Below are 27,461 nucleotides of genomic sequence, written 5' to 3'. Positions count from 1 at the left end.
TTCTACCATCATCTCCAGTCCACTCCATCCTCTGTATGTATTCCACCATCATCTCCAGTCCACTCCATCCTCTGTATGTATTCTACCATCATCTCCAGTCCACTCCATCCTCTGTATGTATTCTACCATCATCTCCAGTCCAGTCCATCCTCTGTATGTATTCTACCATCATCTCCAGTCCACTCCATCCTCTGTATGTATTCTACCATCATCTCCAGTCCACTCCATCCTCTGTATGTATTCTACCATCATCTCCAGTCCACTCCCTCCTCTGTATGTATTCTACCATCATCTCCAGTCCACTCCGTCCTCTGTATGTATTCTACCATCATCTCCAGTCCACTCCATCCTCTGTATGTATTCTACCATCATCTCCAGTCCACTCCATCCTCTGTATGTATTCTACCATCATCTCCAGTCCACTCCATCCTCTGTATGTATTCCACCATCATCTCCAGTCCACTCCATCCTCTGTATGTATTCTACCATCATCTCCAGTCCACTCCATCCTCTGTATGTATTCCACCATCATCTCCAGTCCACTCCATCCTCTGTATGTATTCTACCATCATCTCCAGTCCACTCCATCCTCTGTATGTATTCTACCATCATCTCCACTCCATCCTCTGTATGTATTCTACCATCATCTCCAGTCCACTCCATCCTTTGTATGTATTCTACCATCATCTCCAGTCCACTCCATCCTCTGTATGTATTCTACCATCATCTCCAGTCCACTCCATCCTCTGTATGTATTCTACCATCATCTCCACTCCATCCTCTGTATGTATTCTACCATCATCTCCAGTCCACTCCATCCTCTGTATGTATTCTACCATCATCTCCAGTCCACTCCATCCTCTGTATGTATTCCACCATCATCTCCAGTCCACTCCATCCTCTGCATGTATTCTACCATCATCTCCAGTCCACTCCATCCTCTGTATGTATTCTACCATCATCTCCAGTCCACTCCATCCTCTGTATGTATTCTACCATCATCTCCAGTCCATTCCATCCTCTGTATGTATTCTACCATCATCTCCAGTCCACTCCATCCTCTGTATGTATTCTACCATCATCTCCAGTCCACTCCATCCTCTGTATGTATTCTACCATCATCTCCAGTCCACTCCATCCTCTGTATGTATTCTACCATCATCTCCAGTCCACTCCATCCTCTGTATGTATTCTACCATCATCTCCAGTCCACTCCATCCTCTGTATGTATTCTACCATCATCTCCAGTCCACTCCATCCTCTGTATGTATTCTACCATCATCTCCATTCCACTCCATCCTTTGTATGTATTCTACCATCATCTCCAGTCCACTCCATCCTTTGTATGTATTCTACCATCATCTCCAGTCCACTCCATCCTCTGTATGTATTCTACCATCATCTCCAGTCCACTCCATCCTTTGTATGTATTCTACCATCATCTCCAGTCCACTCCATCCTCTGTATGTATTCTACCATCATCTCCAGTCCATTCCATCCTCTGTATGTATTCTACCATCATCTCCAGTCCACTCCATCCTCTGTATGTATTCTACCATCATCTCCAGTCCACTCCATCCTCTGTATGTATTCTACCATCATCTCCACTCCATCCTCTGTATGTATTCTACCATCATCTCCAGTCCACTCCATCCTCTGTATGTATTCCACCATCATCTCCAGTCCACTCCATCCTCTGTATGTATTCCACCATCATCTCCAGTCCACTCCATCCTCTGTATGTATTCTACCATCATCTCCACTCCATCCTCTGTATGTATTCTACCATCATCTCCACTCCATCCTCTGTATGTATTCTACCATCATCTCCAGTCCACTCCATCCTCTGTATGTATTCTACCATCATCTCCACTCCATCCTCTGTATGTATTCTACCATCATCTCCAGTCCACTCCATCCTCTGTATGTATTCCACCATCATCTCCAGTCCACTCCATCCTCTGTATGTATTCTACCATCATCTCCAGTCCACTCCATCCTCTGTATGTATTCTACCATCATCTCCAGTCCAGTCCATCCTCTGTATGTATTCTACCATCATCTCCAGTCCACTCCATCCTCTGTATGTATTCCACCATCATCTCCAGTCCACTCCATCCTCTGTATGTATTCTACCATCATCTCCAGTCCACTCCATCCTCTGTATGTATTCCACCATCATCTCCAGTCCACTCCATCCTCTGTATGTATTCTACCATCATCTCCAGTCCACTCCATCCTCTGTATGTATTCTACCATCATCTCCACTCCATCCTCTGTATGTATTCTACCATCATCTCCAGTCCACTCCATCCTTTGTATGTATTCTACCATCATCTCCAGTCCACTCCATCCTCTGTATGTATTCTACCATCATCTCCAGTCCACTCCATCCTCTGTATGTATTCTACCATCATCTCCACTCCATCCTCTGTATGTATTCTACCATCATCTCCAGTCCACTCCATCCTCTGTATGTATTCTACCATCATCTCCAGTCCACTCCATCCTCTGTATGTATTCCACCATCATCTCCAGTCCACTCCATCCTCTGTATGTATTCCACCATCATCTCCAGTCCACTCCATCCTCTGTATGTATTCTACCATCATCTCCACTCCATCCTCTGTATGTATTCTACCATCATCTCCACTCCATCCTCTGTATGTATTCTACCATCATCTCCAGTCCACTCCATCCTCTGTATGTATTCTACCATCATCTCCACTCCATCCTCTGTATGTATTCCACCATCATCTCCAGTCCACTCCATCCTCTGTATGTATTCTACCATCATCTCCAGTCCACTCCATCCTCTGTATGTATTCTACCATCATCTCCAGTCCACTCCATCCTCTGTATGTATTCTACCATCATCTCCAGTCCACTCCATCCTCTGTATGTATTCTACCATCATCTCCAGTCCACTCCATCCTCTGTATGTATTCTACCATCATCTCCAGTCCACTCCATCCTCTGTATGTATTCTACCATCATCTCCAGTCCACTCCATCCTCTGTATGTATTCTACCATCATCTCCAGTCCAGTCCATCCTCTGTATGTATTCTACCATCATCTCCAGTCCACTCCATCCTCTGTATGTATTCTACCATCATCTCCAGTCCACTCCATCCTCTGTATGTATTCTACCATCATCTCCAGTCCACTCCATCCTCTGTATGTATTCTACCATCATCTCCAGTCCACTCCATCCTCTGTATGTATTCTACCATCATCTCCAGTCCACTCCATCCTCTGTATGTATTCTACCATCATCTCCAGTCCACTCCATCCTCTGTATGTATTCTACCATCATCTCCAGTCCACTCCATCCTCTGTATGTATTCTACCATCATCTCCAGTCCACTCCATCCTCTGTATGTATTCCACCATCATCTCCAGTCCACTCCATCCTCTGTATGTATTCTACCATCATCTCCAGTCCACTCCATCCTCTGTATGTATTCTACCATCATCTCCAGTCCACTCCATCCTCTGTATGTATTCTACCATCATCTCCACTCCATCCTCTGTATGTATTGTACCATCATCTCCAGTCCACTCCATCCTCTGTATGTATTCTACCATCATCTCCACTCCATCCTCTGTATGTATTCTACCATCATCTCCACTCCATCCTCTGTATGTATTCTACCATCATCTCCAGTCCACTCCATCCTCTGTATGTATTCTACCATCATCTCCAGTCCACTCCATCCTCTGTATGTATTCTACCATCATCTCCAGTCCACTCCATCCTCTGTATGTATTCTACCATCATCTCCAGTCCAGTCCATCCTCTGTATGTATTCTACCATCATCTCCAGTCCACTCCATCCTCTGTATGTATTCTACCATCATCTCCAGTCCACTCCCTCCTCTGTATGTATTCTACCATCATCTCCAGTCCACTCCATCCTCTGTATGTATTCTACCATCATCTCCAGTCCACTCCATCCTCTGTATGTATTCTACCATCATCTCCAGTCCACTCCATCCTCTGTATGTATTCTACCATCATCTCCAGTCCACTCCATCCTCTGTATGTATTCCACCATCATCTCCAGTCCACTCCATCCTCTGTATGTATTCTACCATCATCTCCAGTCCACTCCATCCTCTGTATGTATTCCACCATCATCTCCACTCCATCCTCTGTATGTATTCTACCATCATCTCCACTCCATCCTCTGTATGTTATGCTCTATTCCTGGATTGTAACCAGTGCGAAGTTGTTCCTGATATCTGTGGCTTCATGTTGTCTAGATATTGGCTGTAGTACCCACACAATGCTAGTACAAAAAGAAGCAGCAGCACTGTGTTATTTATATTGAAATCTTACACTTTTACGAGTATAAAACACCCAAAAAGGGACACTTAATTCCCATTTTAAAACTTTGTCAAATCGATGAAACTTCAGTAAAGGCCATGCTGGGACAGAAGCATCATAAGGAACCTTATATAGCCAATTGCATGAGACCATCCCTGCACATTACTGAGTCTAGGTGTTTCCAGGAGACAGTTCATGCTACAGAACACAAATACATGTTATAGAACTGTGTACTTCCAATCTTGTGACAAGGGAAGACCCTTTTCTGTTGCAGCTGAGTCCTGTGCACATAGCAGGTCCATAAAGATTTGTTTTTTTTCCAGAGCAGCCTGTATTTCTCCTGAGGTTGCCTGTGGATTTTTTCTTTGTATCCCTAACAATTCTTCTGGCAGTTGTGGCTGCACTTTTTCTTGGTCTACCTGACCTTGGCTCGGTATCAAGAGATCCCTGAACTTTCCACTTTTCAATCCCTTGGCGCCGGCGCCTCCCGGTCCTTTAAGGGTTTCAGAAGCTGGGAGCCAGGGCGGGGTTTTAGGGTCATGTGACCGCTGTGATTCACCATCACATGATTGGGAAAGGTCCCGATCGAAAGAGGAGATCGGGACCTTTCTGTGAGTACCGGACATGTGTGCTGGGAGCACGCAGGGCGCACGCTATCAGCACATATGTTTTTCTTAATTGCACACAAATGTGCGGCCGCTCTGCGTCTAGGCCCAGACGCCGGGAGGCCGCACATTTGTGTGTGGGCAGCGTGAAGAGGTTAATAAGTGATTGAACAGTACTGACTGGCATAGTGTCAGGGCAGGGCTGTGGAACGGACAGGTAGGCCTAGTGGCAGGGTAACGGACTGGCTGACGACAACCACCACCAACAGACCGAAGTCCCTCAGGGCGCGGAGTCTAAGTCCCAGGCTGCCCTTCACCAGGGCCCCTGATGGTGGGGATGGACTTGACGCAGCCAGGAACCAGGTCGCGGCCCCCGAGACACCCCGACTGCGGTAATGGCCGCCGCCAATGGCGTGTAGCTGGTGAGAATGACAATAGCGTAGTCAGGCAAGCCGGGTCAACAACAACGGGACAAAACGGTACAGAACAGTAGACAGAGAATAACAGGTCACGGGCCGGGTTCAGCAACGGAAGGTCAGATCGAAGGAAAACACAGAGAATGGTCTAGTCACAAGCCGAGTCAAATACCAGAAGAGTCACGAGCGTATACACAGAGCTGTAGCAAGACAAAGACACAAGACACAAGTGCAAAGATCACAGGCTTATATGTACTCAGCCACACCCCTCTGGGGGATGGACCTCAGAGACCTGAAGGCATAAAAGGTTCCCACCATGCTCAGCAGAAATCCAAGATGGATGCCAGCACATGGAGTAACATAACCTCTGGGAAAAGGTAGGACCTTGACACATAGTCAAGGCTTTAGATATCTTTTTATATTCTTTTCCATCTTTATAAAATTCCATTACCTTGTTATGCAGATCTTTTGGAAGTTCTTTTCTGCTCCCCATGGCTCAGTATCTAGCCTGCTCAGTGCATTCACGTGAGAGCTAACAAACTCACCGACTATTTATACACTGACACTAATTGCAATTTAAAAAGCCACAGATGTGGGACATTAACCTCTAATTGCCATTTTAACGCATGTGTGTCACCTTGTGCGTCTGTACCAAGGCCGAACATTCCAGGGGAGGGAAACGTTTGATCCGGGCTATTTGCGTCATTTCTGTTATCATTATGATAAGAAATGGCTTTATTTGATCATTACCCATAAATAAAAGACAGTTTCTTTTGGCCTGATCAGTCATATTTTCAATATAAATGCCAAAATTCCACAATTTCTTCCAGGGTGTGCAAACTTTTGAGCACAACTGTAGTTCAGATTTGTCAGTGTGCAAGTGCTTAAGTGTCAACTGATGTCAAAGCTGAGCAAGCTTATCAAAGGGGACCATGTTTTTTAGCCCTTGTAAAGCAGAGGTAAGTACACTGATTTTGGACAAGGAATTATGAGTTTGCACCCGCCAAAATTATCATGTAATGTTGGTACTTTATCAAATGATTTAGTGTCTTGAGGCAAATCAGGGTGTGTACATTTGGGAATTCGAAGACATAATAACACAATACAAACAAGGAACCGTGTGCAATCATATTACTGATTTAACCTCCCTGGCGGTATGATTCTTTCCGATTTTTTGTGCTGAAAGCGGTACCATTTTTTCGCATGGAAATAGTTTTTTATTGTAGGCTTTAGGAACATTTCCCCACGAATCATTATCACTCAATTCTGCAAGTGGTTCTGATTTACCATCGCTGTTCTCTAGCCGGTCTAAAACCGCTTTTGACCTAAAGGGATGCTTTTTGGACGCCATGGACGTTTCTCAGTTTCCAGGCAGAAAGAACAGTAAAAATGCAGGCAGGGCGCCGGACAAAGCACTCGGGACAAAATGTATGTGAAATGGGATGAAACAGCAATTTTTTAATATTTAAAATAAAAAAAAAAAAAAAAAGACATTTTTTAAATTTTTTAAATTTCCCGCCGCCGGCGGCGCCCATACGTCCCGACGTCACAGGAACCGGAACACAGAAGCCGGATGCCGGCATCGGCCGGAGGAGATGGCCGGGGACGCTGCAGGGGACACATCGCGGGAGCAAAGGACAAGGTAAGTGCTGCAGGGACTCCCTATGCAGCGCCGCATGGTAATCCCGAGTCTAGCTCGGGGTTACCGCTTTTGGTACTGACATTTTACCCCGAGCTACACTCGGGAATACCGCCAGGGAGGTTAAAAACCTGCAGCTGAGTCAATGTCCCTGCAGCTGGACATACAGTACATGAGTAGAATTTAGGTCAGTAAAGTTAATTCACTCCAAAATCGAACATTAAAGAATCACCTTTGTGAAAAAAATTAATAAATGTACATATTTTTGTAGGAAAAAAAATGTGCATTTATCATTTTTTTTATTTGAGTCTGCAGAGCATTGCATCTATGATTAGTGGATCTTGGGTGCAATGTCAGGCTCCTGCAAACACTGCCTAGAGCTCTCTACCTGTATCTCTGTATGGACAGACAGTTCCTGAGCTGTAGGTAGTGTGAATGAACTAGGATCATGCTAATCAATGCGCTCACAGTTCATTGATACTACAAGTCCATCTGCCATGGCGGTGGATGGGACTTGTAGTATATTCATTCACAGATTCCTGTACAGGTGGACTGTTTTCAAAATGTGACAACGTGTGCGGAGAGAGGATTCTGTCTGCTGTCACAGAGAGGGGAGCTCTGGCAGCAGGAGGTGGGCGCATAGGAGCATTTTACATGTTACACCCTACATGTAACACACTCCAAGAGATGAACATATCTAACCTATGTAAGTATAACATGTTTGTTATTAAGAAAAAAAAATGTACAGGTGAAACTCCAAAAATGAGAACCTGGTGCATTCATTCATTGATTTCAGTGCAGCAACTTAAAAGGTGACACTAATATATGAGACTCATTCCATGCAAAGCAAGATAGTTCAAGCCGTGATTTGTCATCATTGTGATGATTATGGCTTACAGCTCATGAAAACCCCAAATCCACAATCTCAGAAAATGAGAATATTCCATGCAATCAATAAAACACGGATTGTACATAGAACAATATCGCACCTCTGAGAAGTAGAAGCTGCATATGTACTCAGTACTTGGTTTGGGCCCCTTTTGCAGCAATTACTGCCTCAATGCGGCGTGGCATGGAAGCTATCAGCCTGTGGCACTGCTGAGGTGTTATAGAAGACCAGGATGCTTCAATAGCGGCCTTCAGCTCTTCTGCATTGTTCGGTCTCATGTCTCTCATCTTTCTCTTGGCAATGCCCCATAGATTCTCTATGGGGTTCAGGTCAGGCGAGTTTGCTGGCCAATCAAGCACAGTAATCCCACGGTCATTGAACCAGGTTTTGGTGCTTTTGGCAGTGTGGGCGGAGCCAAGTCCTGCTGGAAAATGAAGTCAGCATCCCCATAAAGCTCGTCTGCGGAAGGAAGCATGAAATGCTCCAAAATCTCCTGGTAGACGGCTGCGTTGACCCTGGACTTAATGAAGCACAGAGGACCAAACACCAGCAGATGACATGGCTCCCCAAATCACAGACTGTGGAAACTTCACACTGGACTTCAAGCATCTTGCAGTGTGTGCCTCTCCATTCTTCCTCCATACTTGGGGTCCTTCGGCCTCTCCATTCTTCCTCCATACTCGGGGTCCTTGTGCCTCTCCATTCTTCCTCCATACTCGGGGTCCTTGGGCCTCTCCATTCTTCCTCCATACTCGGGGTCCTTGTGCCTCTCCATTCTTCCTCCATACTTGGGGTCCTTCGGCCTCTCCATTCTTCCTCCATACTCGGGGTCCTTGTGCCTCTCCATTCTTCCTCCATACTCGGGGTCCTTGTGCCTCTCCATTCTTCCTCCATACTCGGGTCCTTGTGCCTCTCCATTCTTCCTCCATACTCGGGGTCCTTGGGCCTCTCCATTCTTCCTCCATACTCGGGGTCCTTGGGCCTCTCCATTCTTCCTCCATACTCGGGGTCCTTGTGCCTCTCCATTCTTCCTCCATACTCGGGGTCCTTGTGCCTCTCCATTCTTCCTCCATACTCGGGGTCCTTGGGCCTCTCCATTCTTCCTCCATACTCGGGGCCCTTGGGCCTCTCCATTCTTCTTCCATACTCGGGGTCCTTGGGCCTCTCCATTCTTCCTCCATACTCGGGGCCCTTGTGCCTCTCCATTCTTCTTCCATACTCGGGGTCCTTGGGCCTCTCCATTCTTCCTCCATACTCGGGGTCCTTGGGCCTCTCCATTCTTCCTCCATACTCGGGGTCCTTGTGCCTCTCCATTCTTCCTCCATACTCGGAGTCCTTGTGCCTCTCCATTCTTCCTCCATACTTGGGACCCTTGGGCCTCTCCATTCTTCCTCCATACTTGGGGTCCTTGGGCCTCTCCATTCTTCCTCCATACTCGGGGTCCTTGTGCCTCTCCATTCTTCCTCCATACTCGGAGTCCTTGTGCCTCTCCATTCTTCCTCCATACTCGGAGTCCTTGTGCCTCTCCATTCTTCCTCCATACTCGGGGTCCTTGGGCCTCTCCATTCTTCCTCCATACTCCGGGTCCTTGGGCCTCTCCATTCTTCCTCCATACTCCGGGTCCTTGTGCCTCTCCATTCTTCCTCCATACACGGAGTCCTTGGGCCTCTCCATTCTTCCTCCATACTCGGGCCTCTCCATTCTTCCTCCATGCTCGGGGTCCTTGGGCCTCTCCATTCTTCCTCCATACTCGGGGTCCTTGGGCCTCTCCATTCTTCCTCCATACTCGGGGTCCTTGGGCCTCTCCATTCTTCCTCCATACTCGGGGTCCTTGGGCCTTTCCATTCTTCCTCCATATTCGGGGTCCTTGGGCCTCTCCATTCTTCCTCCATACTCAGGGTCCTTGTGCCTCTCCATTCTTCCTCCATACTTGGGGTCCTTGTGCCTCTCCATTCTTCCTCCATACTCGGGGTCCTTGTGCCTCTCCATTCTTCCTCCATACTCTGGGTCCTTGGGCCTCTCCATTCTTCCTCCATACTCGGGGTCCTTGGGCCTCTCCATTCTTCCTCCATACTTGGGGTCCTTGTGCCTTTCCATTCTTCCTCCATACTCGGGGTCCTTGTGCCTCTCCATTCTTCCTCCATACTCGGGGTCCTTGTGCCTCTCCATTCTTCCTCCATACTCTGAGTCCTTGGGCCTCTCCATTCTTCCTCCATACTCGGGGTCCTTGGGCCTCTCCATTCTTCCTCCATACTTGGGGTCCTTGTGCCTTTCCATTCTTCCTCCATACTCGGGGTCCTTGGTTTCCAAATGAGATGTAAAGTTGCTCCCATCAGAAAAGAGGACTTTGGACCACTGAGCACCAGACCAGGTCTGTTTTTCTTTAGCCCAGGTAAGACGCTTCTGACGTTGTTTGTTGTTCAGGAGCGGCTTGACAAGAGGAATACGACATTTGAAGCCCATGTCCAGGATCCGTCTGTGTGTGGTGGCTCTTGATGCACTGACTCCAGCCTCAGTCCACTCCTTGTGAAAGTCCCCAACACTTTTGAATGGCCTTTTCATGACAATCCTCTCCAGGCTGCGGTCATCCCTGCTGCTTGTGCACCTTTTTCTTCCACACTTTTCCCTTCCACATAACTTTCTATTAATGTGCTTTGATGCAGCACTTTGGGAACATCCAACTTCTTCTGCAATTCCCTTTTGAGGCTTTCCCTCCTTATGGAGGGTGTCAGTGATGGTGTCAGGTCAGCAGTCTTTCCCATGATTGTGATTCCTACTGAACCAGACTGAGAGACCATTTAAAGGCTCAGGAACCCTTTGCAGGTGTTATGGCTGAATGAGCTGATTAGAGTGGGACACTTTGAGCCGAGATTATTCCACCTTTTCACAATATTCTCATTTTCTGAGATTGTGGATTTGGGGTTTTCATGAGCTGTAAGCCATAATCATCACAATGATGACAAATCACGGCTGGAACTATCTTGCTTTGCATGGAATGAGTCTCATATATTAGTTTCACCTTTTAAGTTGCTGCACTGAAATAAATGAATGAATGAATGAATGACCAGATTCTCATTTTTTGAGTTTCACCTGTATAAAGATTTACAATTACAATCGCCTAATTGTAGTCTTAAAGGTTGCTAAACCCACAACAGTAAAATCAGTCCATATATACTCCTAGATTGTAAGCTCCAAGGATCAGGGCCCTCGATCCCCTCGTGTATTGTATTGTTACTGTCTTGTCTCATGTTCTGTCCCCACTATAATGTACAGCGCTGAGCATACCCTTTGGCGCTATATAAATACTGTATAATAATAATAATAATATACAGTAAAGCATGCTTGTTATACTCACTGTGGAACCTAAGGGGTTAATCCTCTGTATTGTGTAAAAAGGCCGTTTGATCCTGTCTTCTCTGCTCCTCCTCTTGTTCAAATGTCCGCATCTTATCTCCTGATAAGACAGACTGAACCCGTAGCCATTGTGCACATGCTCAGTTTAGTTTGTATTGCTAGAGAGGTGTTTTTTTTTTTCTTGGGAGAGTGCATGTGATCAGCACAGGGCCAATCAGACTGTCCAGACAGAGCTCAGGGGTTCTGCAGCCTCCTAGAACAGAAAGAAAGAAGTCACAAGATTGCTCTAACTGCTGATGAAAAAAGGTATTTAGCAGTTTATATTTATTAAAATAATTGCACTTCCATATTCTGTGTACTGTGGGAGACCAGATATAGTGAATGCGGGGTTCGGGGAGACCAGATATAGTGAATGCAGGGTCCGGGGAGACCAGATATAGTGAATGCGGGGTCCAGGGAGACCAGATATAATGAATGCGGGGTCCAGGGAGACCAGATATAGTGAATGCGGGGTCCGGGGAGACCAGATATAGTGAATGGGGGTCCGGGGAGAGCGGATATAGTGAATGCAGGGTCCAGGGAGAGCGGATATAGTGAATGCGGGGTCCGGGGAGACCAGATATAGTGAATGCAGGGTCCGGGGAGACCAGATAGAGTGAATGAAGGGTCTGGGGAGACCAGAAATAGTGAATGCGGGGTCCGAGGAGACCAGATAGAGTGAATGCGGGGTCCTGGGAGACCAGATATAGTGAATGCGGGGTCCGGGGAAACCAGATAGAGTGAATGCGGGGTCCTGGGAGACCAGATATAGTGAATGCGGGGTCCGGGGAAACCAGATAGAGTGAATGCGGGGTCCAGGGAGACCAGATATAGTGAATGCGGGGTCCTGGGAGACCAGATATAGTGAATGCGGGGTCCTGGGAGACCAGATATAGTGAATGCGGGGTCCGGGGAAACCAGATAGAGTGAATGCGGGGTCCAGGGAGACCAGATATAGTGAATGCAGGGTCCAGGGAGACCAGATAGAGTGAATGCAGGGTCCTGGGAGACCAGATAGAGTGAATGCAGGGTCCGGGGAAACCAGATAGAGTGAATGCGGGGTCCGGGGAGACCAGATATAGTGAATGCGGGGTCCGGGGAGACCAGATAGAGTGAATGCACGGTCCGGGGAGACCAGATAGAGTGAATGCAGGGTCCGGGGAAACCAGATAGAGTGAATGCGGGGTCCGGGGAGACCAGATATAGTGAATGCGGGGTCCGGGGAGACCAGATATAGTGAATGAAGGGTGCGGGGAGACCAGATATAGTGAATGCGGGGTCCGGGGAGACCAGATATAGTGAATGCGGGGTCCGGAGAGACCAGATATAGTGCATACAGGGTCCGGGGAGACCAGATATAGTGAATGCGGGGTCCGGGGAGACCAGATATAGTGAATGCGGGGTCCGGGGAGACCTGATATAGTGAATGCGGGGTCCAGAGAGACCAGATATAGTGAATGCAGGGTCTGGGGAGACCAGATAAAGTGAATGCAGGGTCCGGGGAGACCAGATATAGTGAATGCAGGGTCCAGGGAGAGCAGATATAGTGAATGCGGGGTCCGGGGAGACCAGATATAGTGAATGCGGGGTCCGGGGAGACCAGATATAGTGAATGAAGGGTGCGGGGAGACCAGATATAGTGAATGCGGGGTCCGGGGAGACCAGATATAGTGAATGCGGGGTCCAGAGAGACCAGATATAGTGCATACAGGGTCCGGGGAGACCAGATATAGTGAATGCGGGGTCCGGGGAGACCAGATATAGTGAATGCGGGGTCCGGGGAGACCAGATATAGTGAATGCGGGGTCCAGAGAGACCAGATATAGTGAATGCGGGGTCCAGAGAGACCAGATATAGTGAATGCGGGGTCCAGAGAGACCAGATATAGTGAATGCAGGGTCTGGGGAGACCAGATAAAGTGAATGCAGGGTCCGGGGAGACCAGATATAGTGAATGCGGGGTCCGGGGAGACCAGATATAGTGAATGCGGGGTCCAGGGAGAGCAGATATAGTGAATGCGGGGTCCGGGGAGACCAGATATAGTGAATGCGGGGTCCAGGGAGAGCAGATATAGTGAATGCGGGGTCCGGGGAGAGCGGATATAGTGAATGCGGGGTCCGGGGAGACCAGATATAGTGAATGCGGGGTCCGGGGAGACCAGATATAGTGAATGCAGGGTCCGGGGAGACCAGATATAGTGAATGCAGGGTCTGGGGAGACCAGATAAAGTGAATGCAGGGTCCGGGGAGACCAGATATAGTGAATGCAGGGTCCAGGGAGAGCAGATATAGTGAATGCGGGGTCCGGGGAGAGCGGATATAGTGAATGCAGGGTCCGGGGAGACCAGATATAGTGAATGCGGGGTCCGGGGAGACCAGATATAGTGAATGCGGGGTCCGGGGAGAGCGGATATAGTGAATGCGGGGTCCGGAGAGACCGGATATAGTGAATGCGGGGTCCAGGGAGAGCAGATATAGTGAATGCGGGGTCCGGGGAGAGCGGATATAGTGAATGCAGGGTCCGGGGAGAGCGGATATAGTGAATGCGGGGTCCGGGGAGACCGGATATAGTGAATGCGGGGTCCGGGGAGAGCGGATATAGTGAATGCGGGGTCCGGGGAGAGCGGATATAGTGAATGCGGGGTCCGGGGAGACCATATATAGTGAATGCAGGGTCCTGGGTTAAGTAACACTTTAAAAAAAAAAGGAAACATTTTTAAGTACTTTCAAACAACATATGAGAATTTTTGTACGAATGTTCCTATGAATGTTAGAACATCTACTAGAGTGTGGCCCGTGTTAGTGAAGGACATGCTTACATGCCGTGTTGCTCACCCTCCACTCACTGCATCCTATGTTTACATACATGGAATAGTAGGAGTTGTAGGTGGTCCAGTATTATCGCTTCTCCAGCTGTTGTATTTACTGACTATGGAAAGAAAATAGGAAGATAAACATAAAGAAAAGTATATAACGTTTCCAAAATGATGAAACTGTACAATCATCACAAATCATAGCGATTCAATTTTTTTTGTTTTGGAAAACTACAAAGATGAAAGGAATTCTTTTTGAGTCACGGCCAGAAACCATCTGCTGCTTCTATCAGCCACTTCTACTTCACATTCCTCATGCTGCTCTGCAGAACCAGCATTACACAGCAGCTGAACATACCTGCGTCCAATCAGCCCATAGAAATACCACATTGTTGTCTGCAGCCCTGCAGGGAAGGGAATGGGAAGAGATGTTCTGCTGCCGGGAAGAGATGTTCTGCTGCCGGGAAGAGATGTTCTGCTGCTGGAAACAGCCAGCAAAGTTTTTGTTGTAGAAGTTCACATTCCCAGTCTGCAGACCATTACACCTAATACTAATATCAGATTAACAAAGCGAGGAAACTGATACGTCTTCCTGACAGCAATAAAAATACCAATTGTGCGTAAAACTGTCTGCAGCTCTAATAGAGGGATTCCTAATAATATATCATACTATGAGGGTTAGGGACCTTAGATTGTACGCCCCTTGAAGGTTAGGGACCTTAGATTGTACGCCCCCTGAGGATTAGGGACCTTAGATTGTACGCCCCTTGAAGGTTAGGGACCTTAGATTGTACTCCCCCTGAGGGTTAGGGACCTTAGATTGTACACCCCTTGAGGGTTAGGGACCTTAGATTGTACGCCCCCTGAGGGTTAGGGACCTTAGATTGTACGCCCCCTGAGGGTTAGGGACCTTAGATTGTACGCCCCCTGAGGATTAGGGACCTTAGATTGTACGCCCCTTGAAGGTTAGGGACCTTAGATTGTACGCCCCCTGAGAATTAGGGACCTTAGATTGTACGCCCCCTGAGGGTTAGGGACCTTAGATTGTACGCCCCCTGAGGATTAGGGACCATAGACTGTACGCCCCCTGAGGGTTAGGGACCTATGATTGTACGCCCCCTGAGGGTTAGGGACCTATGATTGTAAGCCCCCTGAGGGTTAGGGACCTATGATTGTACGCCCCCTGAGGGTTAGGGACTTATGATTGTACGCCCCCTGAGGGTTAGGGACCTATGATTGTAAGCCCCCTGAGGGTTAGGGACCTATGATTGTACGCCCCCTGAGGGTTAGGAACCTATGATTGTATGCCCCCTGAGGGTTAGGGACCTATGATTGTATGCCCCCTGAGGGTTAGGGACCTATGATTGTACGCCCCCTGAGGGTTAGGGACCTATGATTGTGCACCCCCTGAGGGTTAGGGACCTATGATTGTACACCCCCTGAGGGTTAGGGACCTTAGATTGTACGCCCCCTGAGGGTTAGGGACCTATGATTGTACGCCCCCTGAGGGTTAGGGACCTATGATTGTACGCCCCTTGAGGGTTAGGGACTGATGTGAATGTACGATATATATGTAAAGTGCTGAGTAAATTGACGGCTATATAAGTACCTGAAATAAATAAATAATAAATGTTGATACATGAGGCTCAGTTCAGTAATCTGTTACGACACCCACAACAGTGAGATCGGTCTGTACGGTATAAGCAGGAAAACATGATTGTTTACTTACGGTGAAACCTAAAGGGTTCATCCTCTGCATTGGGTAAAAAAGCTGTTTGATCCTGTCTTCTCTGATCCTCCCTTTCTCCTACTGTCCCCAATTCATCTGCTGATAGTACAGAGCCTTAGACGTCACTCTGCACATTCTCACCTTCTGTTCTTTGCTGCATAGTTTTTTTATTTGGGAGAGTACATGAGATCAGCACAGGGCCAATCAGCACTGTCCACACAGAGGTTCAGGGGTTATGCAGCCTCATAGGACAGTCAGAGCAGAATGAAAACTCCTCCTACAAGCTTTAACCAGTGCTCTGCTGGAAAATGATAGAAGTCACAAGACTGAATGGGGATGTTAAGTTTACACACATAAATATTGTGATATGAGCATTTCAAGAGGTTATAAAGGCAGAATGCATTCTCTGTATTAAGGTAATAAATCCTCTGCATGCAGCTCCACCCCCCACCCCTTCTACTTACCTCAATCTCAGTCCAGTGATGTGCACAAGAGCAGCAGCTCGCTCGCTCCTTATAGGCTCAGAGAGAGCAGTGGGTGGGAACTATTGGCTTCCACTGCTGTAAATGACAGCCAGTGAGAAGGAAGTGGGTGGGGGGGGGTGTCAAGCCGTGCTGTGTGTGTCAATGGACACGCAGTGCCAGCTCTGGATTGAGCAGGGAGGAGGAGCCAGGAGCAGCGGAAGGGGACCCTAGAAGAGAGGAGGATCAGATCAGCTCTGTGCAAAATCACTGCATACAGAAGTAAGTATAACATGTTTGTTATTAAGAAAATATATATATATATATATAAAGGTTTACAATTACAATCGCCCAATTGTAGTCTTACAAAAAGAAATAGTCCACATTATCAAGGTGGGGGATTACGATGGCCATACACAGTTCAATTTTTTTATTCAATTAATCTGTGATTCGATTAAAATGACCCAATCTACAAAAAAATTAAAAGCAAAAATTCTCCTTCTGATCGATTTAACCCCTTTGCGCTGGCCGCACACAAATGTGTCTGGGCCTGGACACCGAGCGGCCGCACATTTGCGTTCATATAACAAAAAACATATGTGCTGAGAGCATGCACCCTGCGCGCTCCCAGCACACATGTGTGGTACTCACGGAAAGGTCCCTTTCCCGATCATGTGACCGCTGTGATGACGCGCCACGGCGGTCACATGATCCCTAAACCACGCCCCACCCTCCCCGCCTCTCGGCGTCTGAAATTCTTAAAGGGCCGGGAAGGGGTTAAGCTGGCTACGCATTATATAATTTCCTTTAGATTTACCTTCAACTATGTAAAGAGCCTGCCTGATTGCATACAATGTGACCTCATATTGAATGGTTTTGGTAAATCTTAAGAAAATTGTACAAACAAATATTGTATAACATGTAGCCAGCTTTACACTCAATTTCAATTGGATTCAATCAAACTGACCGGGTAGAATATTATAGTTTGATTTGCAGCAATCAGCAGCACTAAGATACTTTCTTCATCAATATGATTATGAGTGATCGTGGTGGTAATAGAGATACCATCGATAATTTACCATCGATAATAATTTGAATGACAAAAAGTGCATTACGCAGAATATATACAGTATAAACTGCTTATACAGATAATCAAAATGTAATCTTCAAAAAGTTCCCATAATAAGTCCAGAAATTGTGAACACCTCTAATAACCAAACTTCAGTATTCTCATTCCAAACCTTCCACCATTGGTGAGCACACAAAGCCTCTTACCAGAAATGTATTGACCCTCCATACAGCACATTATTATTATTATTATACAGTACATGATTATTATTATTATTATACAGTACATGATTATTATTATTATTATTATTATTATTATACAATACATTATTATTATTATTATTATTATTATACAGTACATCATTATTATTATTATTATTATTCAGTACATTATTATTATTATTATTATACAGTACATCATTATTATTATTATTATTATTCAGTACATTATTATTATTATTATTATTATACAATACATTATTATTATTATTATTATTATTATACAGTACATCATTATTATTATTATTATTATTCAGTACATTATTATTATTATTATTATACAATACATTATTATTATTATTATTATACAGTACATCATTATTATTATTATTATTATTCAGTACATTATTATTATTATTATTATTATACAATACATTATTATTATTATTATTATTATTATACAGTACATGATTATTATTATTATTATTATTATTCAGTACATTATTATTATTATTATTATTATTATTATTATACAATACATTATTATTATTATTATTATTATTATTATACAGTACATGATTATTATTATTATTATTATTATTATTATACAGTACATGATTATTATTATACAGTACATTATTATTATTATTATTCAGTACATTATTATTATTATTATTATTATACAATACATTATTATTATTATTATTATACAGTACATGATTATTATTATTATTATTATTATTCAGTACATTATTATTATTATTATACAGTACATCATTATTATTATTATTATTATTCAGTACATTATTATTATTATTATTATACAATACATTATTATTATTATTATTATTATACAGTACATGATTATTGTTATTATTATTATTATTCAGTACATTATTATTATTATTATACAGTACATTATTATTATTATACAGTACATTATTATTATTATTATTATACAGTACATGATTATTATTATTATTATTATTCAGTACATGATTATTATTATTATTATTCAGTACATTATTATTATTATTATTATTCAGTACATTATTATTATTATTATACAGTACATGATTATTATTATTATTATTCAGTACATTATTATTATTATTATTATTATTCAGTACATAATTATTATTATTATTATTCAGTACATTATTATTATTATTATACAGTACATTATTATTATTATACAGTACATTATTATTATTATTATACAATACATTATTATTATTATTATACAGTACATTATTATTATTATTATTATTCAGTACATGATTATTATTATTATTATTCAGTACATTATTATTATTATTATTATTATTCAGTACATGATTATTATTATTATTATTCAGTACATTATTATTATTATTATACAATACATTATTATTATTATTATACAGTACATTATTATTATTATTATACAGTACATTATTATTATTATTATACAGTACATTATTATTATTATTCAGTACATTATTATTATTATACAGTACATCAAGTGGTTAGATAACGTTTGTTAATTAAAGCTTTCCAGATCTTAAACACATCCCAGGTTCCACAGCTTTCAATGGACCTCACAGGTTCCGCTGGGCCACTTCATCATGTACCTGGTTCTTACTCATCAGTGGTCTGTAAAAGAAAGTTTTGTTCACGGCACGTGTAGGAAACTTCAAGCATGCGTCTGTCAGGTGAATCGAATGCTCAGGCTGGCCATACACTATACAATTATACATTATACAAGTCTCGTGATCATTTTTCCTTTACATTTTCCAAAACCATGTAATATGAGGTCAGATCTAAACACTTTCAAATTGTATGCAATCAAGCCAGCCCTTGCACTACTGAGTTGAAGATACTGTATATCTAAAGGAAATTGAATGAGAAAGTTGCATAATGTATGGCCAGCCTAAGGCTGGCCATACATTATACAATTATCTGCAGATTTTCTGCCCAATTTCCTTTAGATTTACCTTCAACTATGTAGTGCAAGGGCCTGCCTAATTGGATACAACTGAAAGTGTTGTTTAGGTTTGTCCTCCTATTATATGGTTTTTGGTAAATCTAAACCAAAAATCTGCAGATAATTGTATAATGTATGGCCAGCCTTACTCCCTCTGCCGGCTGCTGGGATTTCTTCTGTTGGCTTAGTGCCTTGAATGGTCTACACATTCACCAACAATACAAATGAATACTCAGAACCGAAATTCCATATGTACAGACCAGGGGCAAGCTGACCATTTGGAAACTTGGGCACTACCCGAGGGCCCGGGGTCAGTAGGGGGCCCCATGAGATGCCCCTGGTACCTTTTTCATAGGCTTTTTTGAGTTTGGGCAAGGACACAGGGGCCCCATGATCCCCTATTGCCCGGGGGCACCATGAGTTGTCAGTCCGCCCCTGGTACAGACTGCTTACCAGTTCCAGGATAGTCTTCTCACTCACAGACCTCTGTCTCTGCTCACAGAGGCAACGGCAAGAGCCACTGGCTCCCGTTGCGGTCAATCAAATCCTATGCGTAGAGAGCAGTGACAGGGCTGAGCCTCACTGTGTGTGTCAGTAGACGCACACAGCCTGGCTCGGGATCTAGCCCGCAGGTGCACACCCATAGGAAGAGGAGGAGCCAGGAGCACTGGTGGGGGACCTGATAAGAGGAGGTTCAGGGCTGCTCTGTGCAATAGCATTGCACAGAGCAAGTAAGCATAACATGTTTATTATTTTAAAAAGAGAAATTAAGCTTTACAAATGCTTTAGCTATTGGGCAAAATCCACTTCTCCATGTGTGTCATATTTACAGAATGGCAATTAAATGTTGTGCTATGTGTGCAAAATATACATATAAATCATGAAAACAAACTGTAAACATAGTACAGAAACAAAATAGTGTAAAAAGTCATATCATATGCGGTCCATATAAAGGACAATAAATTATTCAAAGTCCACGTGAATAATATCTCCACAAAACGATTGGTGAAAACAGCTTGCGTTCCTTAAGTGTGATGATAATAATATATATAAATCTTCTTTCCATCCAACTAATCATCAGCGTGAACAAACCACCACCATGTGGATAAAATGGAGGCTTAACAAATGAAGAGACCCCTTAACTATAGGGGGTCATTATAAGCTTTGTATCAATGTAATACCATCCAGACTTCTACATCATATCCGGGTCCAGATGTGAGAGGGGCAGAGGACACTGATGTAAAAACAGGATTGTGATATATGAGGAATGGGGGCTGTGATGTGAAGGACATTAGTTATTGGACAAACGTGCGATTCGGACCTCTGCTGGAAGAGAATGTACTGATCAGACCTCCATGAATTGTTACTTGATACCCCTGATGTAGGCTGTACAACTGTCCTGTAGAGACACTAACCCCAGGCATGTGTTAGAACTGTGTAAAGTTGGTCAGTGGCAGGACGAGTGTATCTATGGTGAGAATGTAATATCATATTTTCATTTCCACATTGTATTTCAATCATTTCCAGCCTACTACTAATAATCTGAATAATCTGGAAGCCTGTAAACGTACTTTGTGAAGATACCCACAAATTACATCCTGAACCCTGAACCATCTGCTTTGTCGCGGGGGGGGTAGGTTAACACACAGGGGGATCAGAGTGGAGGCACATGGGGGGGAGCAGTAATTAGAGAAGAAAGGGTTTGGGGGGGGGGTGCAGACACTGTAGATTCCCCTGCAGCACAGTTGGTAGGAGGGAGAGGAGGAGAAGCCGGCTGCACTTCAAGGGGATCAAAGCCGGATCAGATCAGCGGTATTAATGAAGCTCAGTGCCAGACTAGTTCCAGCCCTGGGCTCTGGGATTTCAGTGAAATCTTGGGACGATTCCGCCCATTCCAGGGCAGTTGGAAGGTATGGTTATAGGACTCACACTTGAGCTGAGCATCTTTGGTAGTTTTGTAAGTTTTTCCTCTAGTGCAGTGATGGTGAACCTATGGCACGCAGAGCCATCTCAGTGGGCACGCCAGGAAGAAGAGGAAGAACGCGCTCTCCTGCGCACCCCCAGGGGCGCGCACCGGGCAATTTCTGTGATCGCTGTGTCCTCACGGACACAGCTGATCACGTGACGTGGTAAAAGGCCAATCACAGTGGCCTTTTACCACGTGATCAGCCGTGTCCAATGACACGCTGATCACCGGGAAATGCAAATGCCGGTTCTCGGCTGCACTTTCCTCATGCTGTCAGATCGTGAGGAAGGTACTGCCGAAAACCGGCAGTTGTCAGAGCGGGGAACGGCACCGATCATCAGGGTCACTGATCATCAGTGCCCTGATGATCGGTGCCCAGCAGTGCCACACACAAGTTCCGCCCACCTGTGCCCAGCAATGCACCCACCTGTGCCCAGCAGTGCGCCCACCTCTGCCCAGCAATGCACCCACCTGTGCCCACCTGTGCCGCCCACCTGTGCCCACCTGTGCCGCCCACCTGTGCCCAGAAGTGCCACCTACCTGTGCCCAGTAGTGCCACCCACCTGTGCCAACCAGTGCCACCCACCTGTGCCCACCAGTGCAGCCCAGCAGTGCCCATCAGTGCAGCCCAGCAGTGCTGCCAGTCAGTGCCACCAGTCAGTGCCCAGCGGTTGTGCCAGTCAGTGCCCAGCAGTGCCGCCAGTCAGTGCCCAGCAGTGATGTCAGTCAGTGCCACCTATCAGTGCTGTCTATCAATACCCATTATCAGTGTCGCCTATCAGTGCCACCAATCAGTGCCGCATATCAGTGCCACCTAATTAGTGCTGCCCATCAGTGCCACCCATCAATGATGCCCAGCAGTGCCGCCGGTCAGTGCCGTCTGTCAGTGCCTCCAGTTGGTGCTATCAGTCAGTGCCGCTTATCAGTGCCCATCATTTCCTGCATATCAGTGCCTCCTCATCAATGCCCACCAGTGCCGCCTCATCAGTGCTACCTATCTGTGCCGCCTCATCAATGCCCATCAGTGCTGCCTATCAGTGCAGCCTCACCAACGCACATCAAAGAAGAAATATTACCTGTTTGCAAAATTTTAGAATAGAAGCAAAGAAAACCTTTTATGTTTTTAATTTTTTGCTCTTTTTTCATTTATAGTGCAAAAAATAAAACACCCAGTGGTGATTAAATACCACCAAAAAAAGCTCTATTTGTGTGAAAAAATGATAAAAATTGCATATGGTTACAGTGTTGCATGACCGCACAATTGTCATTGTTAAGTGCAACAGTACTGAAAGCTGAAAATTGTCCTGGGCAGGAAGGGGGTAGAAGTGCCCGGTAGGCAGGAAGGGGGTAGAGGCGCCCGGTAGGCAGGAAGGGGGTAGAAGTGTCCTGTAGGCAGGAAGGGGGTAGAAGTGTCCTGTAGGCAGGAAGGGGGTAGAAGTGCCCTGTAGGCAGGAAGGGGGTAGAAGTGCCCTGTAGGCAGGAAGGGGGTAGAAGTGCCCGGTAGGCAGGAAGGGGGTAGAAGTGCCTGGTAGGCAGGAAGGGGGTAGAAGTGTCCTGTAGGCAGGAAGGGGGTAGAAGTGCCCTGTAGGCAGGAAGGGGGTAGAAGTGCCCTGTAGGCAGGAAGGGGGTAGAAGTGCCCGGTAGGCAGGAAGGGGGTAGAAGTGCCCTGTAGGCAGGAAGGGGGTAGAAGTGCCCTGTAGGCAGGAAGGGGGTAGAAGTGCCCTGTAGGCAGGAAGGGGGTAGAAGTGCCCGGTAGGCAGGAAGGGGGTAGAAGTGCCCGGTAGGCAGGAAGGGGGTAGAAGTGCCCTGTAGGCAGGAAGGGGGTAGAAGTGCCCTGTAGGCAGGAAGGGGGTAGAAGTGCCCGGTAGGCAGGAAGGGGGTAGAAGTGCCCTGTAGGCAGGAAGGGGGTAGAAGTGCCCGGTAGGCAAATGATTAATTCCAGTGTTGGCACTTTGAAATAAAAAAGTTGGTTTTGTGTTGCAGTTTGGGCACTCGGGCTCAAAAAGTTTCGCCATCACTGCTCTAGAGCATTCGCACAGGCATTTTTACACATTTTAGCAGGCACCTGAGGCTTAAGTGGTTTTTTTAATGATTGTTAGTGGATGGAAAGCTAGTTACTAGGGAAAAGAAGCACATGGTGTGTATGTTTTTGTGCAGTTTTCTAAACTTGTTTGCACGCTTCCATTGAAGTCTTTGAAGTCATTGAAGTAAAAACACTTGAAGCCTGTAGCTCAAAAGAAGCTCATGTACATTTTTGAGCTTTCGGATGCAAAACTTAGGCGGCATTTACACATCATCATCACAATTTGTGAAAGTGTGCAAAGTTGCATGTTCATGAAATGCCCACAAAATGCCCACGAAATGCATGGAGCGCCTCTGAATTCACATGATAAAGACCCTTTCCTCACTGTACCTTATTTTCCTTTTGGCATCGCTGTGTCCCCCATAGCAGTGCCTGGCTTTCCATGCATTTTTTATTTTACCGATGATTTCCTTATTAGCTCTAACAGTAGTAGATCCCATTGTCACCATGTAGACTGAGCTCTGTTGTACATTATATACACGGCTCAAAAAAAATGAAAGGAATACTTTTTAATCAGAGTATAGCATCAAGTCAGTTAATCTCCTGGGATATCATTCCTGCTATGCGGGGATGTTTGGCTGTATAGCACCTCTGCTGGAAGGATGGGGGCCCTGATGGTTAATACAGGCTGGAACAGAAACTGAGGTGCCCACAGGCAGTTGGGGCCCGAGAGTAATTCCCCCAGGAATGCCAGAGGGGCCCAGTTCCTCCTGGTTTGAACTGATCTACCTTGTCTGGCCAGGGGCCGGGGAGCCAGAGAGTCCACGGAACAGTGCCCCGGAGTGGTTGCCTCAGGGGTGCTCCTAGTAGCACATAGGGTGGGATCCCAAGTGTGAAACGTGCACATGGTCACTGGTCCAAAACACTTTTCCTGCACTGCGCCTTTTAGGGCTAGGCCTTTTGGCTAAGTCCAGGGCAATTTTTATGCTGCAGGCCTCAGGGCCCCGCCAGGGCACAATTGCACGGCCACTTTTTTATTTTTTACTTATTTATTTCATTTATTTTTTCTCCCACGTTTGTTTCACTCATGTGTGTGTTTTTTTCTCAAGGATGGAGGGTGTGGGTCCTTGGGCTTGCCCTGAAGTCTAGGGGAGGATGTGTGGCCTTTTGGTTCCTTCCTCCCCTGTCCCTGGGGGGTCTCTCTTCAGGAGAGCCCCCTGACCAAGTACTTGGTAGTTGGCTTCGGCTAGCCACAAGGAAAGGGGTCCGCCAGGACTTTTGGCTAGGTGGACCATGTGGAAACCTTAGTCCCTGTCAATAGCCTTGCGCCCTGGGGTATCAGAGTAGAGGTCCTACCCCTTCGGGGGGTGGACAAAGCACACCTCTAAGTGCACTTTTTTATGTTGGTTTTGCACTGGCATGTTTTTTGTTCACTTACGGGTTTTTCGATTTTTCACACTTCTGCGGACTTCAAAAATAAAAAATAAAAAATCTCCTGGGATATGGATCTGGTCAGCTAAGTAGCAGAGGGGGTTGTTATTCAGTTTCAGCTGCTTTGGTGTTAATGCAATTAACAACAGGTGCATTAGATGGGCAACAATGAGATTACCCCCAAAACAGGAAAGGTTTCCAAGGTGGAGGCCACTGACATTTTTTCCCTACTCATCTTTTCTGACTGTTTTTTTTACTAGTTTTGCATTTGGCTGGGGTCGGTGTCACTACTGGTAGCATGAGGCAATACCTGGAACCTACAGAGGTTGCACAGGCAGTCCAACTCCTCCAGGATGGCACATCAATACCTGCCATTGCCAGAAGGTTTGCTGTGTCTCCCAGCACAGTCTCAAGAGCATGGAGGAGATTCCAGGAGACAGGCAGTTACTCTAGGAGAACTGAGCAGGGCTGTAGAATGTTCTTAACCCATCAGCAGGATCGGTATTTGCTCCTTTGTGCAAGGAGATACAGGATGAGCCCTGCCAGAGCCCTACAAAATGACCTCCAGCAGGCCACTGGTGTGAATGTCGCTGAACAAACAATCACAAACAGACTTCATGAGGGTATCCTGAGGGCCCGACGTCCTCTAGTGGGCCCCGTGCTCACTGGTCGGCACCATAGAGCTTGATTGGTGAACACCAGAATTGGCAGGTCCACCACTGGTGCCCTATGCTTTTCACAGATGAGAGCAGGTTCCCCCTGAGCACATGTGATAGATAGATTCTGGAGAAGACGTAGAGAATGTTATGCTGCTTGTAACATCAATGAAAATGGCACCCTGACTGCCATTAGGTGTCGGGATGAAATCCTTGGACCCATTGTCAGACCCTACACTGGTGCAGTGTGTCCGGGGTTCCTTCTGTTGCACGACAATGCCCGGTCTCATGTGGCGAGAGTATGCAGGCAGTTCCTGGAGGAGGAAGAATGGATACCATTGAATGGCCCCCACGCTCACCTGACCAAACTCCAATAGAACACCTCTGGGATAGCATGTTTCGGGCCATCTGAGGACACCAGATTGCACCTCTGTCCAGACTGTCCATGAGCTCAGTGATGCCCTGGTCCAGATCTGGGAGGAAATCCCCCAGGACACCATCCGTCGTCTCATTAGGAGCCTCCCCCAACATTGTCAGGCATGCATACAAACACCTGGGGGCCACACAAACTACTGAGTACCATTTTGAGATGCTGCAATGAAATTTCAGCAAAATGGACTAATCTGCTACATAATTTTTTCACTTTGATTTTTGGGGTGTCTTTGAATTCAGTCCTCTGTAGGTTGATAATTTTCATTTCCATCAAATGATGGGGCGTCCTTACATTCCTAACACATTACCCCGTCCATATCAGTATAGATATCCAGTATGATATTTTTCCCTATTGAGATCTGATGTGTCTTCAAAGTGTTCCTTTCATTTTTTTGAGAAGTCCCACCGGCTCCTGACCATAAAGAGGGACCAGGAGCTATTTGTGATAGCTCAGACACTGCTGGGAGATCGCAGGGAGCATGCTCTCAGCACAGAAATCTCATTACCTGTAAACGCATACGTGTAGCAAGTGGTCGTTAACCCCTTCACGCCGGCGCCTCCCGGCCCTTTAGGAATTTCAGAAGCCGGGACACGAGGCGGGGTTTAGGGTCATGTGACCGCCATGACGCGTCGTCACGGCGGTCATATGATCGGGAAAGGTCCCGATCGAAAGAGGAGATTGGGACCTTTCTGTGAGTACCGGACATGTGTGCTGGGAGCGCGCAGCGCGTGCGCTCTCAGCACATATGTCCTTTTTTAATAGAATGCAAATGTGTGGCCACTCTCCGTCTAGGCCCAGACGCTGGGAGGCCGCACATTTGCGGTTGGCCGGCGTGAAGAGGTTAAAGCCCTATCCTGGGAAAAAGTAACACATTGGAGTGGGGCTGCGCCTACATTGAAAGTGTTAAATACCTGTTTAGTCTAGGACTAGGAGTGTCAAAACTCAAGAAGAAGCTGTGGCAGAGCTGGGAACAGAAAGTGCAGTGTCTGAAGGAGGACCAATGGAGGGCTGGAATCAGCTGCTGAATGTTAAGATACTTGGCGATTGCTGGGTGTCGGCAGGGAATCTCCGTCCAGGACCTGGTGATCGACATCTGTAGCCGCCAATGGTGAGGCATACCCCGAAATGCAAAATCACGTATATATACGTGATTTTTCGCTCACCCTGCCCTGTACTGTAGCAGTACTTCTGCTATAGGGCGGTCAGGAAGCGATTAAGGGAAACCCTTGGGGACCCCAGGTTACCTGAACTAGCGTCCCTGTTGTAGGATTTCCCCTCTATTACTTTTCTAGGGACAACCCAAAATTTGGGATTTTCTTTTACTTTCACTTTCACTGATACCTGTAAACAGAACATACAGAGAAGGTGAACCTCCCTAATGGGAGGGTTAAAGCCGACATTCTAATCCATCTTCGCTCTATCCA

Source organism: Staurois parvus, unplaced genomic scaffold (genome assembly GCF_062004578.1).
Source record: "Staurois parvus isolate SC_StPar_1 unplaced genomic scaffold, SC_StPar_1.0 ptg001467l, whole genome shotgun sequence".
Taxonomy (NCBI): domain Eukaryota; kingdom Metazoa; phylum Chordata; class Amphibia; order Anura; family Ranidae; genus Staurois; species Staurois parvus.
Note: the sequence above shows the minus strand (reverse complement) of the source record.